The sequence below is a fragment of the Cardiocondyla obscurior genome, linkage group LG06, assembly GCF_019399895.1.
Source record: "Cardiocondyla obscurior isolate alpha-2009 linkage group LG06, Cobs3.1, whole genome shotgun sequence".
Lineage (NCBI taxonomy): Eukaryota > Metazoa > Arthropoda > Insecta > Hymenoptera > Formicidae > Cardiocondyla > Cardiocondyla obscurior.
The window spans coordinates 4,466,792-4,480,553 of NC_091869.1; the positions used below are offsets into that span (position 1 = coordinate 4,466,792).

The 13,762-nt window shown below is 45.4% G+C and overlaps 1 protein-coding gene across 1 annotated transcript in view; it reads right to left on the reverse strand.

Moving 5' to 3' along the window:
• Delta (neurogenic locus protein delta) overlaps positions 1 to 13,444 on the reverse strand; it is a 60,775-nt gene extending 47,331 nt beyond the window's left edge. The window contains exon 1 of the mRNA XM_070658029.1: positions 13,406 to 13,444. The gene's annotated coding sequence lies outside the window, so the exon portion shown is untranslated. The remainder of the gene's footprint in view (positions 1 to 13,405) is intronic.
• Between the last annotated feature and the right edge of the window lie 318 nt (positions 13,445 to 13,762).

Genomic DNA, 13,762 nt, shown 5'->3' on the forward strand with positions numbered 1-13,762 from the left:
TTGTTTTCGCCGGCGGGAGGTTCCGGTTAATACAGAAGCGGCCGCGTGACAAAGCGCCCGGGGCCACGAAGCGAAGAGTGAAGCGCGGAAGGAAGCGAAGTCGCCGGCCTTTATTTCGCGCTCCCGTCTCGACCGCGAAGTATAAACGGAACTTCGTGTCTTCGTGCGTCCGCTTTGAATGGGCGTGCGAAATTCCGGAAGTTCTCCCGAGCGTCAAAGGGAGCCGAGAAGGAGCAGTAGGAAGTCGAGGGAGTACCGAGGCAAAACTGCGAAGGGTGGGAGCGGCGAAGACATCGGGGAGATCTTTTTTCGGGACGGCCTCCATCCCGCTTCGGAAAGAAGCGACGAGCCTCCCCTTCGCAGGGCCAAGTGGAGGAGGCAGCCGACGAGTGACAACAACACGTGTGCCACGTGAGAGTGCGAGTGGGATAAGGTGGTTGTGTATATCCCTAGCGCTCAATATAGCGGAAGCCAAGGTGGTTCCAGCCTCTCTGTACGGGCCACTTCCGCCCACCACTTTTCGACCTCTCTTTCTCTCTTTCTCTCATTTCGACGCCCCTATTCTCTCTGTCGCTACGATATCCTCCCTTTTGTCTTTCCTTTTTTTCTTTCCCTCCGATTCTCCAAGCGAGCGACCCCGCGTTTCGAAAATTCCTCCAGCCTCCCTCGATTTTTTTTCCCCGGCAACGCAAACAGTCTGTTACATCGAAGTATTAACGTACGAAGATTTTTATATATTTGTTTTTTATTATTATTAATATTTTTTTTTTTTTTTTTTTAGATGATCGACGTTGAAATAAATCAAAATCCTTATCGCAGTTTAATATCGCTCGGTCCCTACAATCTTAACAGACCATTCGTACCGTGTAATCGCCATTCGATCGTGATCCGTGAATCTGCGCAGGTACCGGTGCCCGCCTAAGAACTCCGTTTCGCAGATTGTACCATAAGGCTACTGACTGACAGAAAAAGGAGCGTCAAGGATAGCTCACGGAATAATAAAAGAGATTCTCCGCCAGCCGGTTGTTACGCGCACCAGAAGGTACGGCTGTTTATGAGATAGAAACCATCAGATATTTGACTCGAATGTCAGAATGTGAGAAGAACAAGGCTTGAGAACGATTCACGCATATATTTCTTTTTTTGTTATCAATTTTAAATCTCAAACGTATAACATCTAAAAAAATTAAAAAAAAATAAAAAAATAAAAAAAAGCAATGTGCAATAAAATTAAATTAAAAAAAAAAATTTTTTTAATAAATAAAAAATAAAAGAATTAAAATATTGCTCCACAAGTTGGCCGAGACAGAGAGCAAGTTCGATGTTAAAGATATCGTAACTATTATAAAAAAAAAAATCTGACACAAAAAGAGGGAAGGACGAAGTCACGTGAAGGATTAGAAGATATAAGATGAAAGATTGAGAGAGCGAGCTCAAGGCCAGATGTGAGATATACAGACGGAACGGAAGGAAGCACTTTTTATTATTTTTGCTGGGCGTCTCTTTTCGAACCCTCGAGAGAGAACGAGAGCACAGGAGCGAGGTGCGGCGAGAGGGAAAGGGGATGAGAGGGAGCGAAACACTCTCCGGTGGATGTACGAAGGGAGGCAGAAGCTTCCTGTCCCGCATTCGAATGTGAGATCGCGTCACTGTCACGCCGCATGAACGTCCGTGTGCAGACACGGACACGTGCAGGAGGAAATAGGATGCGTATGCGTATACACGATACACGGTACGGGACGCACAATGAGAGACTTTTACGTGCCGGATTAGTCCCCCTCGGATTTAATCTCTCTGTTTGAACAGGAACTTGAACAATTAATAATGAGACCTTCACCGAATGCACGGCTTTTCATCTCGCGGGACAGGATGTCGCCGTAATCGTCGTCGCTCTCGTCATCGTTCACCAAAATCCCTCGCATCTGCGATCGGAAATCGCCGGTTGCCTTTTCACGTCTCCTCCCGCGAACTTTGATCTCGCGATCATGCATTATTCTCAAATTCAATGTCACGCCTGTTTGCGAGCTTTTGGTGATTTCAAAAAATTCAGAAGAGCATAAAACATTTAATATTAAAAAAGAAAAATACTTTGTACAAGTCTATCAAGTATTGATGAAAATAATTCGCATGAAGCAACCTTCTGCCGGTGGTTCGGATCAGATAATTGAGGCATTTACTTTGACAATCTGCCTTTTGTCTACAATTCTCTTTTTAAGGCTTATTTTTGAAGCTGACCTACGGGACCGAGGTCCTACAGAAAGGAAACCGTCGACTGTCTAGGCAACAGGCTCCCACGGATAGACGGAAGAAGGACCAGCCGATCCGATCGGCAGAAGCCAGCGGCGGCTACGGAACAAGAAGAAGCTGCAGCCGCTCGCTTTTTGGGGCCCGTTCAGCTCGCTCAGCTGCCGGACCTTCCCACGCTGCGCGTATGCACCTACCTACCACCTACCCATCTTGCTACCTGACTACTCGTCTGTGTGTGACTGCGCATATGGCACGCATTTTCACCGTTTCGTCGTGTGAGTGCGGCCACTACGCAACAGCCAAAAATATGAATTGCGAATAAGCGCACGCACGACGCGTATACGCGACGCACGCGGATACACAGGTTTCTAAATCGGGCTGGTTTTATAACCGGGTCAACTCCCCCTTCCTCTACTCTACGCGAGGGAGGAAACATCTCTTCCCTGGAAAGAATAATTCCGAATAGGATTAAATTCAGGATTAAACTACTGACAAACGCGGCGCGAATTTTTTATACGTTTTTGTTGCATTTCCGCAGTTTTTTTTTTTTAATGATATCTCGCTGATTAATATAATTTTTAATTATTTTGCATTACACGTTATCGATTTGTGGATCGCGATGTATTGATACGATTCCATTTTGTGTCTTTATATGTATCGCTTTACTTGGTTATTAGCGGGATTCTCCAAGGCGATCGCTTTATCACTTCAGCGTTATGACTTCTTTATTTAATCGCAAGAATTAGAGTTGAAAAATGCATGGAAGCTCCGTACAAGCGTTGCACACGCGATTTCGCGCACAGGATCACCGCGCGGTGCTCACCTGCTGCGCTGCTTACAAGCTACCTGCGTACGGATCGGTTCGTCTGTTCTCTCTAGAGACCGGTGTTCGTGCAGAAGTACAATCTGATATCGAGTATAGATTTAGTGAGGCACAAATGCGCGCGGGCTCTGAAGACTTTATAAAGAAGACAATCCAAAAAAAAATAAAATAAAATAAAATAAAATAAAAAATTAAAACATTTCATATTTGTCGCGTAAAACGTAAAATAAAGTGCAGTAACAGAAACTTAAAAAAATTGTAAGAATTTGAATTCTAGATGGAAATAGACAAGAAAAAAAAAAGAGTTTTAGATTTTTTGTTTCTTTTCCTTCTTTTGATCTTTATAGACGCATATCGGTCGAAATACGGTACGAGAGCATGCAAGAAGGCAGTCGCGGGTGCATCAGCCGGCGTAGGATCCTTTCGCACAGACTCTGCTCCCACGCCCAAACGCTTCACGATAATGTAATTCCTTTTAACCCCGCTGAACCTCGAAAACCGTGGGATGCTGCCGCTTGCCGCCGATGCGGCCTGGACCCGCGAGCAAGCTGCATCTCGCCCCCTTCCCTCGTCCAATCAACAATTTTTTTTATTTTATTTTTTTTTTCGAGTTATGAACGGGCGTGTCGTTTCTAGGACACGCAATGGTCATTCGATAAAATTGGAATTACAAATTATTCAACGAATCATTTATTTTAAAATAAAAGTTTGTCCGCTTTCGAACTCGGGATATTCGTGCGCCTACCGAAAATAAAAATTTTGCTACATCCGGGCGTTTCCTTTCGTGCAGGAACACCGATCGGGTGGAACGAAAAAAAAATCGGGACAATGGGATATTCTCATCAATTGCGTGTAACGTTTGGGATCGCTAATTGCCGGCGAGAAACGAAAGTTTTGGGTCGACCGAAACGCTCGTTAGAAAGCCCGGACATAACTCTTGTTTACTGGGAAGAATCGATTTCTCAATAGACGTTTGCACAGGAGGCCTATCGTGAACAATTAATTCCAGCTTAATTTCCACTTTACTAGTTTTCACGTTACAAAATAATTCTTTCGAAAGTTTTTTTTCTTTCTTTTTTTTTCTTTTTTCTTTTTTAGTATATCGCAACGTCGCATAGTTTCTAAAATTAAATATATTGGGTCGCGATTTACATATTTTTTTTTCTCCTTTCCCCTCGACTTCGACGCCGTGTGTACGCTACGAAAATATCTGAACGGCGTGGTTACATCACCTGCGCGAACTGTAAATACACTGTTACGAAAGCCCGAATTTTCTGACGGTCCTGCAAAACTGTGCACTCCCCGAGTTTCGCCGAGGCTCATCCATCTCCAGTGATAATACGCACATGGAGAAGGGATCCGCGCGCGAGCGAGAGTACAAACAACTTTCCACTAGTATAAACGGAGCAGCTGTGAAAGTGGAAACTTTTTGAACTTCTTTTTTTTTTTTTTTTACTTTACTGGTTAATGCAATAAAAGGGAGCTGCGTGACATGGCGCACTTTAGAGAAAAAAAAAAAATATATGTAACGCGATAACGTAGGTCTACTAAAATTTAGACTGTCATAAGTAACTCTATCGATTATTGTTATGAAACTGTATAAACCTCAATAAAAATATTAATTACAAACAATCGTGAACAATCGAGATTTGTAATTTTATTAATATTAATATTAGATATCAAACCGTTTTTCGAAAATGAATGAAATAGACGACGTTGCTTCGAGGAACACCTTCCGCAATTTTCTTTCATTTGCATGATCGCGAATAATTACGAAACACTGGCGTTTCGCACGGGGAGGCACATCTGCATATTTCACTTCATTTGACCATAATTACAATGGGGCCATGTAGCCTGCTCCCATGGCACCACAAGAACGCGAGGTGATGCTTCCTTCTTTTTCTTCTCCGTTCCTTTACTTTAACTGAACAACAATACGTATTTTATCCGCATGTTTCGAACGTGCTCCCGATTGCAACATCCCGAGAAGGAGTCAACTGGCGCATTTTTAAAGCGGTATCTTCGAAGCACATTAGGCTGCAACAGCTCTATATCGCCAAATGCCGGCATCTTTTCAGCGCAAGCTCTGGTGCAAGTGCCGTATTAAAAACATTCGTGACGCCGTAATGCGAGGGAACGTGTAATTGAGAGAAAATAATACGGTTAGAGAAATGAAGTAGACTATCATACTTAATAACTGATCGCACAAGTGGAAGTGAGAAGGTGACGTTTTAATAATAACGTGACATCAAACTGTGCCCCTGCACGGGATAACGAGTTAAAAATTTTTATCGTCGAAATTAATGTATAACATTTTATACTTGTTTTGCTAATATTTCGAAATGACGTTTCAATGAAATAAAAAAAAAGTTTTATTAAATGCCTACACAACAATTGATATCGTATCGATACAGCGCTTTAACTTTAAAAATTAATTCGGTCAACTTTTCTGGAGAGTTAACCTGGTTCTTTTTTTTTTTCTCTCCCCTTGATTAATCTCGCCCTCCTGTATTATCGTATCAAATAGTGTGTATGCAAACAACAATCCACACATGTGGCGACGACGTGATACGTCGCGAGAGCACCAACCGCATGTCGAGCAGAGGGTGGCCACGGCGAAGATGACGACGACGACGATGAAGAGGAGGATAAGAAGGATGAGAAGGACTTAGAATGAGAGTGGGGCCCGAGAAACGCCTTCTACATGTGTCGAACGGAGACGAGGATCGTGCAGGAGCAGCGAAAAGGACGAGAAGGAAGCGAAGGAGATGGCGTGAAGGTGCAGATGGTGGAAATCTCGGGGAATAAAGCCAAAAGCAGGTAAGAGAGAGAGAAAAACAGAAAAACGAAGGCAAAGAGACAGAGATCGACTATCCCTAAAGGGAGGGAGAATGGTTCTCTCTTTCCTTTTTTTCCCTTTGAAGAATCGGGAGAGAGACACGGAAGGTGAGTAGCACCTGGTGGTTGTTAGGGCCGGTGGTAGTGACGGTGCCTTCTGGTGGTGGTGTCAGTGATGATGATGGTGGTAGTATTTGATGGACGATACAACAGATGCTCCAAAGTACCTTTTTGCATGTAGTAGGTGATGTTGGGAATGACGTCGACGCGGCAATTTGAAAAATCAAATCGATGAGCTCCGATCGATCGCAATGAGAACTCGAAAGTCTACAACCTACTTATAACTCTCTTTCTTTCTATCCTGTTTTTACTATTTTTTTTTCTTTTTTTTTAAATTAATTAATTAACTAAATCGTCGCAAAACTAACAACAGAGACACGTACAGAAGAGTACATATGAAAACTTATATACGCTGCTGAAAATTGGAAAGCGTAAAGTGAAATTGTATGATAAATGCATTTCATATTTCCATACGCTTCAAGGCTTAATTCCAAGATGAGGTTTTTTTTTATATATAAACTAATCTCGTACGTGTGGATATAAATAAGCATAAGTAAAAGCGGATATAGATTAAAAAAAATTTTTTTTTTAAAGAAGAAAAAACGACGCGAGGAAGAGTGTCATAAGAAATGTGCAGCGGCAACGTTTCTCTTCCCGGACAGAAAGGATTGCCAGGATTCTCTGGCACCCTCTTGCTGCGAGCCGTCTGGCGTCGGGAATAGATCTCTCCCCGAGCTTAATAAAAGAAAGGGGTGCGCGGGATCCTCCTGTTCCTGGCATGACGCGAGATTTGTGAAGCTCCTTCGCCCATACCCTTTCCCAGCCCTCGCGGCGTTCGTGTTTCTCGCCCGGCTCCGATAGGCAGGAAGGAGGAGGAAGGTGGAAACCTTCTGTCAGCCCAGAAGGTCCTGCGGGGTGAAATCCTCGGTAGCAGAAGGAGTCAGTCGTGCAGCGGGAACCGATTGAGCAGCAGAAACGATTGAACAAGCCCTGGTCGACTAACCGGCTGGCAAACCCTCGTCTTGCGATCGCTGCCGACAATCTATCCCGCGCCTCCTCCTCCTTCCTTTATCTCTCTCCCGCATTCGCGATTCCCCTCGAAATCTGTGTTTTATTCCGAACTCTTAGCCGAATCCTTTCTTCCGGTCTCCGGCACCTGTCCGTGTTAATCTTGCGGGTGAAAAATTGCGAGGGTTGCGAGAGTTACGAGGCTGCCGAAATATCGCATCGTATGACTTTAATGACAGCTGACAAATGTAGTTCAGCGATTTTAGAGCGTTTAATTTAACTTAACTCGTACGCCATTTAGGAACGTTATTTTATGATTATATATGTATATAAATATATTATTTCTGTTTATATAAATTTTAATTTATTGAATAATTATAAAATTATTAAAATAAAAAAAAGATAATTTTTAATTACTTTAATAACCGTTAAATAAAATAGTTATTACACCGACGGGATAAGTGTACTACTTACGATGCAATATTTCAGACATGTTGAGCATATAATTTATTTTCAAGGTTTTAAGAATATGAATCTGTGATCAGATTATCTTTTATGTAAATAAAGAGACGTTTAAGAAGAACGAGAAGCGCGAGGCGACGTAGGCGCGTATAGAGGGTAAGGAGAACAGCTGCAAGACATCTTAAAAAGCATGGAGAATCTTTTGAATCAAGGCCCGGGATCCTCCCTCTCGTGTCTTTCCCCGATCTTCTTCATCGGTGCAACGATTAACGGGTAACGGCCGTTTAAAACCTAATGCGATCGAAGAACCTAACCATTTCCCATCCCAGAGAAAGATATCAAATGTCGAGAGGACGACAGACGAAACGTTGCAGTGGGCAATTAATGCCTCGCTTTGATTTAATTTCGATCGCCTCGGAGATCGTCATTTCCCGAAAGAAAACTCGGCCGCGAATTATCCGAATCTGTCACCCCGAATCTCACCCGCCGGGGCACCCTGTACGCGCATTTGCGCCGACGTGCGTCTGCAATTATGCGGAAACGATCGGTTGGCGTGCATCGAACTGTAGTTATTAACCGATTGGCCCAACAGGTGCAGCCTGTGTGCACACAGGCTGCTGCAATATTGTGTCCGACACGGGCTCATTACGCGGGAAAGTTGGTGTGTTGAAAACGCGCTCCGACTCCAGAAAGTCGAACGAAAGCCGGGGCTCCTGTATCTAATCGCGTAACAATTTAGCAATTTCAGATGAGACACGTGCCACTTGCACAGGCCCCCGAGACAAAAAGCTACGCGCCGCTCCCCTCGCAGGTGACGGACGTGCGCGAAGGTGCCAAAGTGCCGCGTGATTTCGTATACGAGACTGCCCTCCGGGGTCCGCTTGCGAGATCGCGTTCGCGATTTTTATATTGGAAGAAAGATTCTGCGATCTGCGCATTTGCCCTATGTGATCTCAGTCAATTTTACGATAATCGGATTACGTTTCGTATAGAAGAGTCAGCGTTTCTGCTCCATTCCCGTCTTTCTTTCATCCTGTGTTCGAGAAATCGATCGAGATAAACTTTCGGCTTTTGCGGTAGGATTTTCGGATTGATTAATCGTATTGTGCCCCGTAAAAATTTCAGTCTCTCTCTTCTCTCTCTCTCTCTCCCTCTTTTCTTTCTCTCCCCCTTTCCCTTTTTGGCTGTTAAATGTGCTCCCGCGGATAGCGAAATCGATTACGTTTTTATCGCCACTTTACCCATGTGCGCTTCTCCTTCCTTTTGGGAACAGAGACTCGACTATAATCCAGCTAGCAAGCCGAGGATGAACAGCTGCCTCTTCAACGAGGGTTTCCTCGAGGAAGCGGGGAGAAAAAAAAATGATAAAGCGTTGCCTACGACGGAAACAGACTGCACAGATTTTTGTGAAATAATGATGAATGGATTGAAAAAAATTCGCAGGTATAAACGAATCGAGATCATCTCGTGAAATCAGAGAACTCCGTCGGGCCCAAAATAAATTTTCAAAAGCTGACGTTCGCCAAAATTAAATTCCATTAATTAATACCAGGAGCCAGCGGGTGAAGATAACCGTCCAGTTTCGCGAAACCGCGATCGAAATACGATTTCGAACGTCTCGCGCGAAGCCATTTGCTCAGGGGGGAAGGAGGGAACACAACGGGGCAGTGAAAGTAGGTGGGGAAAAGTATTTGAGCGCTGTATCGCGATAAGGAGAACAGAAAATGGAATCGATATTTTCACGATTGACGAGATGGTACCGGGACAACCGCGCGCCCGCCCGTCTTGCAATTTCGTTAAATTTCATCTCCCGTCATCCACCTTATGTTTACAAGGTCTGGCGTAGCCGGCAAGTGTCCCGGCCGGTATCCACCGGCGGTGGAGTATCACGATACTCTCACGGTGCATAACCTGAATGCACAGAGCGAATATTATACGACGCAGCCGGCTCCGAGCCCAACGCCAGCGTGCAGGTATGGGGCATTTACTTACGGAAGGATAGGTACTCACGACAAAAGCATGTTTGGACTGCCGCTGTGCCAGATGCCGAGAGAAAGATGGAGAGGGAGACACAGATGAAGAGAAATGAGAGAAACGGCCGGCGGGGAGGGAGGGAGAAACGTTGGCTTTATGCAGTTTTCACCGTCTCCAGATTAGCGATTCCTCCCCCCCTCCCTCCCTCCCTCTCCCCCTCTGACGCCCTACCGGTCGGAGATATTTCGAAGCAGAAGTTCGTCGTCCGTCATTGACACCTGCGCGGCAATCATCCGAAAAGCCGGCTCCTCCGCCGCGAGTTCGCTAACTTCTCTCCTCTCGTATGCGCCGCGCGTCAAGCTCGAAAAACTCGGATTAAAACCGGTTTCGGTTAAGTATCGATCCTTCGATATTTCGCGAGGACGCGGAAAAACTTCGGCCGCATTTATTTCCCGTCACGCACTTTGAACGGTTAAAATATAATTCAGTCCGAAGTTGAAAGCCCGCTTTCGTTTCTAGAAAATAAAGCTATGTACAAAGCCTGGCACGTTGAATGACAACTCGTCGCACGCGTGCGGGATAACGCGTCAAACAATTGAGAGAAAGTGCGATCGGAAATGGAGGATTTTTTTATTTATTTTTTTTTTTTTTTTCGTTAAAGATAGGGTTTAGATCGGAAATCCGCAGCCCTTCGCGCTTTCTCTGTGCATCTGGCACGCTCATTTTCTTATGCCCATACAGAAACCGGAAGACCCTCCTCGTCTTCGGTAGTTTCTCTTTAGTAAGGATTCACGGCCCGAGCGTGATTCGCGACACTACTTGTGATTCGCAGATGCAATCCAACGTTTCTGTATAAATCATATCGACCGCGCATAATAGACTTTTCCAATAATTTTGCGGAAGATCGACGTACTTTTAAACCGTCGGTACAACGCCAGAAATATAATTTCACGCGGATACGTTTGATAAAATTCAAGTTTATTAAGCGACGCTAAAACTTCACTAACAGCGGAAAGCGCTATTGTGTCGTATGAATAAAGAATGGATTTTTCTCACGTCTTGACAATGAAAGAAATCGGAAAGAATAAGTATCGCGCGTGGCATCTGTAAAAATGAAAAACTGAAATCATGCACGAGAGGCAAGGGAGGAAAACCATCGCCACATGTTCACGAGTAGAAAAGGGGAATTAAGAATACCGTCAGTGGTTGCAGGGTGGTCTTAGAAAACGGCTGAATATTCTAAGCGGAAACCGTGAATACTAAGTTTCCTTGTTGCGTTACTAGGCTCCTAGAATTCAGTTAACTTCATTACGTTGAAAAAATTGGAAAGTACAAAATATCACGCTGATACAAAAGTACCAATTTTAATTTTCCGAGCTTCAAATTTTAAAACCCTTGTAAAATTCAACCCTCGATTTGATTCAAAGGCACGCGACGTATTGAATTTAAATTCCAGAAAGAAAAAAGATTTTTCTTTTTTTTTTTTCTTAAAATCCCCCGTTAATCGTAATATATTCCCGATGGGCGAGACGAACGAAGAGTGCTTGCAGTTTATTTTTTCACGCGCGAGTAGTTTCGTCGGACGAGACTCTACAAAGGATCGCCGAAGGAGGTGTGAGGAGGGAGGAGGAGCTGATCCTTCTGCCTGGCACGTGCCATCTGCCAAAATTGAAAATCTTGGAGCACGCGCGCCGTGCCAATAGAGAGGGGGGGGATAAAGAAAACGGATGTAGCGAAGAGAAACGACGAGGCGAGGGAAAGGGAGGGCAGGAGAAAGGGGACATAGCGAAAGATACGAAATAAGAAACTGGGCCCGGGAGAGCCGCGACCGACTGCCTGTCGGCCGGAGGATGGGCCTTTTGCCTTGGCGAAGAGAGAAGTCGGTGGTTCTCTTGTGCTCTCCTCCTGGGAAGTAGCGGCAGATGTTCCGACTCAGTTGGCGCGTGCCCGCTGCCACTTGGCTGCGAAGAAGACGGTGCCATCTGCCCTTTCGTCCCTTCCTCCCTGCCCTCCTCCATCCGCCCCCTCGCCCTCCTCTCGCTGGGCCCCCGCTGTCCCTTCCTCGCCGTTGTGGCGTGCGTGCACGCATCGCTGCCACGGGGCAGTGATACAAAATTGCTATCGGCCACCGAGAATGCACACAGGCCCCCCTTTCTTTATCCGCGAGAGTGCTGTTGTTGACTCACCGGCGGCTGGGACCGACCCTAACGGTGATAAGACGCCTAAACTCGCGCGCGGGATTATCAAGACTGTAAACGATCGGGCTGTGCGGGTGACTGCGGAGATCGATTGCGCGTTTTAGAAAGAGAAATCTTCCTCTCGGCCGATACGACTACGAGGCCACGTGCGACGGCGTGGATGTCTCAATGACACGTGTTAACACGTGCTGGCTTATAATAACATTGCCCAAATATAGAAATTTTTTTTTCTTTTTTTTTTTTAATATCTTAAATTTGTAATAGCTCCAATATGCTGTCGCGTGTGATAATCGCAGTACTTCAATCTCGTTCTCTCCCGTCTCCATCGTGAATCGAGATGATTGCAGGGAAGAAACGAAAGCCTTGGGCCGCCGTGCGATCTCCGAGTGAAGTTTCGGCGGGAGAAGCGCAACCGCGTGATATCGGGCGCGCGATGAAGAAGTGTAATTACCGAATTAAGCGGTTCTCGATTGTATGCGTGAACCCTCGAGGGAACGTCGTGCGTGGCACATGTAACACGTGCACGCGAGGGAGTATGTAGGCTGTAGAGTAATGCGCGCCACGCGCGTGCGATCGCATTCTCAACGTCGAGCAAACGAGACCTCATGAATTCAACCTGACGCCAGATAGGTCGATTTCCGCCTGTCGCGGAAATCGGAGACAGCTCTTTCTCTCTTCCTCTTTCTTTCCACGTGCGCCGAATAACGCGGCCGATCGCCGAAAAATCGGTCCGGCGTGTGAAACACGCACTTGAGAACTGCGCGCGGCATATGGTATTCGGTTGCATCGGATGCAGCAGCAGCAGGAGCAGCAGCCGCAGCCTATCCCGGACAGTTGTCTAACATTTTTTCACGTTCTATTCTCGCGGCTGTCATTTGGGCGGACGAAAGAATTCCACGCAAAAGCCTGTTACAAGGACGGAGGGATCGAAGGAATCTGCCGCACGTTGTACTGGAAGAGGTCCGAAGTGCAAGTTGACGCGCGCGTGTCTCTTTCAAAGGGAAAGGTTACCGAGACAATGCATAAAGATTTAAAAGATTCGGGATCTTCTTTCACAACTTCGCGCGAAACGATACGAAATCGTTGTCTTTTGCCCGTACGCAGATGTGCGGGAGTCTGTCACACCCCACCGGCCGCGCTAATTCGTCCGCAGTCGCTAGTCGGTGTCCAGTCTACTGAACTCGCGTTGAAAAACGTAGCCGAGAAGCAACAGATGGCATCGACCTTGCCGCGGTGCGGATGCTGCATCTGGCTACGGCGCCTTTGTCAATGGCACGTGCTATCCGTCCTATATATCGCGATCTGCACCGCCGAATGTCCCGCCGCCGACCATATTGAGCGGTCTTTCGCTCCTCGGGTTAAACCGGATAGGAGGTCTCGGTTTTCCTACCGACGCGTGAAAAGATTTTTCCTGCATGAGGTATGAAGCCATCTGCGACCCCGCCAAAAAAAAAAAAAAATCTCAATTTCAGGTAGCACTGCTGAAAATTACACCCGTACCTGAACGCTTAAAAGAGTCGCTTTGATGCGCGATGTTTTTGAAACCGCCGATGGCCTTTAAACCCATGGTGTATCATAATCGGTACGCCTGCAGATCGGAAGCGATTTTATTTGGAGACGCGAGCGGGACGAATAATCAAGTATTTCGAATTAAGGAAATTACTGCCGGTTCGGTGAAATTAATTTAAATCAGAGACTTTGACGAATTTATCATGGATTTTATCTTTCCCTCCCTCCACTTCTTCCCCCCCGAATACCGCACTAATTAATTGTAAAAAAATGATTTCAGACTCACCGATTCGATGCGCAGCGGCGGAGTTATACGGCAGTCATGTAGCTACGATGGTACTGCAACATAGAAATAAAAAATACAAATTAAGGAAGGATACTCAAAGTAACATCCATCGTTTTCAAAAACAATTTTAACGCGCCGCTAATTTATTTTTCAATTTTCAAACACTTAATATTGTAAGACAATCGTCTAATTTTAAATAAGCCATTAACCCTTTTTTGAATTTAAGATTAATTTTTTTTACAATTATTTCGAATATCGAAGTAACGTGATAAACAATAAGAAACTTAATTCTGGGCATTAAGAAGAAATGGTCCTCACCTCATGGTTGCTCCGCCGAAGCTCGATGCCTCTCCTAGA